This window comes from Notamacropus eugenii, chromosome 2, assembly GCF_028372415.1.
Source record: "Notamacropus eugenii isolate mMacEug1 chromosome 2, mMacEug1.pri_v2, whole genome shotgun sequence".
Classification (NCBI taxonomy): domain Eukaryota; kingdom Metazoa; phylum Chordata; class Mammalia; order Diprotodontia; family Macropodidae; genus Notamacropus; species Notamacropus eugenii.
The window spans coordinates 130,408,153-130,414,152 of record NC_092873.1 but is presented as its reverse complement, the minus strand read 5'-3'; positions in this window follow the sequence as shown (position 1 = coordinate 130,414,152).

The following is a 6,000-nucleotide window of genomic DNA, read 5'->3' as shown; positions in this document are numbered from 1 at the left end:
GTAAAAAAGTCATGAGCGAAAGGGAATCTCACACCAGACATAGCCTTGTGTAAAATGCCATGATTCAGAGTATGCCTGGGGAGGATGCATCACTTCACCTGACACTTTTGAGCCCAAAGAGCTATCCTTTTAAGACCGCAAGAGAGGAGGGAGAGAGTTTGGGATTGTCCCTTTAGTATTTCCATAAAGTTCTAAGTTAATAGACAATTAAAACACTTTGATCACTCCATAATATGAATCCTTTAGTCATCATGGTTGACAGGAAACTGTCAGAGGATATATGTATCTGATCTCAAATGGGAAGAAAGGGCCACTGTATCACATTCATGCCAAGAAATATGTTACCATCCCTACCCCTACTCTCTCCCAAGAAAGCTTTCAAGGACTTAATTGCAATAGTAACTGAGCATATGGGGGAGCAGGAAGGACTTCAAGGTATTGCTATATATTAATTACCTATGTGACCATTGGCAAATATAATTTCTATTTTATTGGCATTCAGACTTTTTGATCTTAGAATGATTGAGGACCACCAGGAGAGCTTTTGTTTATGTGTATTTGTTTTACTTTGTTTATTATTATATTTGTATAAATATTAGCTATATTGAAAACTAAAATGTCTCAGAATCATGAAAAAGTACTTTTATCCTACTGATCCCCTGAAAGAGTATGGGAACTCTCAGGGATGTGATGATAATAAACTGAGAATAATTGTCCTATTCCCTTATCTATTAAGGAGGGGTGATATCCTGCTTTAGGAGACTGTCACAGTCATCCTAAGCTCAAGCATCAAAATGATGTTGACTGATCAAATGTGAGCAAAAGATGTACAATGATGGTTTACTTTATTTGTTACTATAGGAGTTATCAAATACAAGGCAAGAGTGTGTGCTGGTAATCTTGGCTCTTATTCTGTTGAACTGTGAACTCCCCATTGTCTCCCTCCTTTTGATGATCATGATGGTGACAATAACTAGCCTTTATGTTAGTGAATAAGTTTACAAAGCACTTTACCAATATTTCTTCCAATGAATGAGCTAAAGAGTACTAGTTTGGAGGAGACCTAGAAACCTCATGCCAAGCATTCTCATGCCTCTACCATGTACTACATCCCCAGCACAAATTCTTTTGCTATGCTTGAAACATTTAAGTTCTTCTATCTCCTGTATAGACCAGAAATTTCCTCTAGAAATTATCTGTACTCTAAAGGGCTTATTTATTCCCTCTCTACTAATGTGTATGGAGTTAACCATATTCTACCACAACCTGGTATTTCTTTTCAACTGAATTGTTTTGAAGATTAAATGGGAGAAAGCATGTGAACTGCTATATGAAGAGGGGGTTAGTTAAAAATATAGGATATTACCTGAACTGTTTGATTAAAAAAAATATTTTAAAAAAACTCCATTCCCTTTTGCTTTCTATTGGGTAGTCTGTCCCCAGTATACATACATACATATATACATATGTACATATATACATACATACCTTGTTCCTTTAAGCCACATTTCCCTTGATACTTAAAACATTTTTTTTTCTTTTCATATCCTACTTCATTAGCCTGCTGTGTCTTTATTTTAAAAATCTTTAGCCTAGAATTACTGGGTTTTGAAGAAAATTTTTCTAGAATTGATAAACATACCTTTGTAGAGTCATAGAATATTAGAATTAGAAAGGCTCTCACAGTCGTCTTCTCCAACTATCTTTGTTTCAGAGAAGACACTTGGACTTAGAGAGGTTTAGTGACTTTCCCTAAGGTCATAGAGATAAAATGATTGAGCTGGTAATTTGACAATAGTTTCTCCAACCTTAAATTCAGTGTTTTCCCCCTGCAATTCTAGAGTTCTGTTGTCACTCTTATCCTGTTATTACAAGGGGATTTTGATGAAACAATGTAGTCTATTATCACCCAACAAAACTACATATTACTGTGATCATGGATACATGGTAGTTGATTTGCAGTGAGGGAAGACTATAACTGTTGCTAATATATCTGAGAGGCCACAAGCTTTTCTTTCACTCTTAGTGTAACTGTAAGGTACCCTTTAAAAACAGGAAGAATTTGAAACTCTGGATTAGTGTTAGGATGACACAGTGCAATGTGTAGTGTAGCTATGTGTTTTAGGACATAAGGAAGAGGACCAAGTATGACTTCTCTGGAAAGCAGTACAACTCTCAGGAGTTTGGTTACCTGTGTAGCTTTGCTTGTATGGTGCAGTGGATAGAGCACCAGTGCAGGAGTCAAGAGGACACTCACTAGCTGTGTGACCTTGGGCAAGTCACTTAACCCCAATTGCCTCATCCTAGGTCATCTCCAGTAATCCTGATGAATATCTGGTCACTGGATTCAGATGGCTCTGGAGGAGAAGTGAAGCTGGTGACCTGCACAGCCCTCGCTCACTCAAAAAACAAAGTCAAGTGAAAATCATATCATTATTTCTCTGATAACACGGTCTTCTTGGCAAAGAAGGAGGAACACACACACACACACACACACACACACACCTTATATTGTATAAGTCACTGCAAAATCTTGTTCCTTGGGCTATGCTATTATTTTCTTGAGATCTTAGACATGAAGTACACCAAAAGACTAGACAGTGATGCCTTTGTGACATTCGGTCAAGACTATCTTCATATTTGACAACATCTCTAAATTTTTCCTTTTTCCTTAGGGTATGTTTGTGTCATAGGTCAAGGCAGTCACAGTGATGGTGTGAAAGTATAAGGTGATACATTGTCAAGCCCTTTCCAGTAGCATTCAGTAGCAATTGATGGTAGCATCAATTTTATTGTTGTTCCCAAAAGAGTAGGTGAAAAATAAAGTTATGAGGTGGTACACACAAGGACAAAGAATGTGGTAAAATGCTTATGCTGGGTAAGCCTCGATCTCCATATGGATATCTGAATAAAATATAGAATCCAGAAAGAAACCAGCCAAGAAGAATTAGTTGCTGGCAACTAGTTCATAAATTATTCCTAAAAAAGTTGAATCCTACCTAACGTGAACAATAAGGCAGGACATTTAGATAATTCATTAATAAAAATAATTTCTTCTTCTATGTTGAATAAAAATTCCCTGTTTTATTAGAGACTTGAGTTGCTATCATGTATGTCATTTTATGAAAGTACTGGCTTAGGGCCAGGTCACTAGTGTGAAAATATTGACTAAATTCAAGTCAATTCCTTTTTTGGCCACTCAGGCCTCCATAAGGGGAGAGCAGTTCATTTAAAACAAATATATAATTAACTTTCACAATGAAAGAATGAAGAATCCATCAGTTCATAAATTTGCTGACTGCTCTTTCCTCTACTCACTAGCTGATACTCTATCTTTAGTTATAAGCAACTGAATAATGGGATGGAAAGTATCCTCAGGAGTCAGCTAGTTCCTCTTTTGGCTTCTAGGCAAGCAAATACTTAGATGATCTCAGGCAAGTGAGAATAAATCTTTTTTTTTAAGAAGATCATTAAAGAAGTAAGTTTGACAACCTCCCTTGTTAATCTATTCTACTGTCCAACAACCTTTATTATCACACAAAGTATCCTTGTCCTTAATCTAATTCTGTCACTCTGCTGCTTGACTCCATGTCCTTTTGTTCTCTTTTCAGTCTGGATGGAGAGCAACTTGTCGTCCTCATGTGAACCAGCTTGTCACAAACCCAAAAGCCACTATTTAATCATCCTTTAGATCATTCTCTTCTCCAGTCTCTTGCACAGGTCTCAAAGCACATTCCCAAAGATTAGTTAATGTATCCTCGCAACAGCCCTTCTCACTGGAACCATTCCATGCTGATTAAGAAGTAGAAAGAAGTTTCAAAAGCCATTTCAATTTGCTTTTCTGATGCATGTGATAGAACATTCTGTGAAAAACGGGCATGTGATAGAGAAATCGGTGTTCATCTTGTAGAAAAGTCTAGACTTCTCTTAGCTACATAAAACTGTCATTAATATGATCAGCCCCATGGGACTTGTTAATTAAATAAATCCAGATTAATGCAGTAAATTGCACAAGGGCATTGCTCAATTAAAAATTTTAAAAAGTATGACAGGCTTTGCACACACTTCAGTGTGCAGAGTGCATGGCTTTTGAAACTTCTTTCTACTTCTTAATCAGCATGGAATAGTTCCAGTGAGAAGGGCCGTTGTGAGGATACATTAACTAATCTTTGGGAAAGTGCTTTGAGACATGTGCAAGAGACTGGAGAAGAGAATGATCTAAAGAGGCCCACATGGGCCTCAGGGAAACATCACTGCAGCACCAGGTTTATAGCCAAGACCTACAGCTCCTGGCATAAGAAGCCTGAGATAGTGTCTCTTTAGCTCTGGGGGCAGAGCTCAAATTTAAAAGAAAGGAAAGAAGGTCCAAAAAAGATGAGCAAATAACAACAAAAAAAGAATCTGACCATAGAAAGTTATTATGGTGACAGGGTAGATCTATATAGATATTCAGAAGGGGGCAAAATTGTCAAAACACCTATGGGCAAAGCCTCAAAAGGAAAAAAGAATTGGTCTTAAGCCCAGAAAGAACTCTTGGAAGAGCTCATAAAGGAACTTAGAAATCCTCTAAGAAAGGTTGAAGAAAAATTGGGAAAAAGAAATGTGACTGATGAAACAGAATTATAAAAAAAAAAAAAAAGACTCAACAGCCTAGAAAAAGCAAACAACTACTCAAATGTAAAATTGGCCAAATGAAGAAGGAGATGCAAAATCCACTGAAGAAAACCACCACTTTAAAAGGAGACTTGACCAGATCAAGAAAAAAGTACAAAAGGTGGTAGAGAAAAACAATGTAAAAGTTAGAATTGCATGAGTGGAAGTTCTATGAGACAGCAAAAATTAATCAAATTCAAAATAATTTTTACAAATAGAAGAAAATGCAAAAACCTCACTAGAAAAACAACTGACATGGAAAATAGATCCAGGAGACACTACATGAGAATCACTGAACTACCTGAAAGGCATAATTAAAAGGAGGACCTGGGCAATATATTTCAAGAAATTATCAAGGAAAACTGCTCTGATATTCTGAAACCAGGCGGCAAAATGAACATTGAAAAAATCTACCAATCACCTCAGGAAAGAACTCCAAAAATACAACATCCAAGGAATATTACAGCCAAATTTCAGAGATATCTGGTCAAGTAAAAAGTAGTACAAGTGGCCAGATAGAAACCATTCAATTATCACAGTCACAATCAGGATTACACAGGACTTAGCAGCTGTACCATTAAAAGATCAGAAGAGATGGGACATGATATTCTGGAAGACAAAGGAGCTAGGACTGTAAATAACCAAGAATCATCTACCCAGTGAAATTAACCATAATACTTCAAGAGGAAACATGGTCATTCAATGAAATAGAAGGGTTTCAAGCTTTTATAAGAAGAAGACCGGAATTGAACTTTCCAAAAATGATCTCCAACATGAGGAGCCAAGAAAAACCTAAAAAAGGAAATGGGGAAAAGAAAACATAAGGGATTCAATGGAACTGAACTGTTTGCATCCCTACATGGGAAGATAATACTTGTAATTCTCAAAAATTGTACCACTAATAGTGTGTGTGTTCATCCTTTGTTGCCAAAGAAGGCCATGCCATCAGAGAAATAATGACATGACTTACACTTGACTTTGTTTTGAGTGAGGGAGGACTATGGAGATCACCAGGCTCACTTCTCCTCCAGAACCATCTGGAAGCAAGTGACTTGCCCAAGGTCACACAGGTAGTGAGTGTCAAGTGTCTGAGTTGAGATCAGATAGAAGAAATATACACAGACAGAGGGTATAGGTATAAGGTGAATATGAGAGAATGATAAAAATAATTGAAAGATGAGAAATAAAGTATACTGGGTGCAGAAGGAAGGGAAATGTAGAACAGTATAAATTATTTCACATGAAAATGTGTGGAAAACCTATTCAAGTCGGAGCAGGGGAGTGATGGGCATTGCTTGAACCTTTCTCTCATTAGTATTGGCTCAAATAGGGAACAATATATGCAAT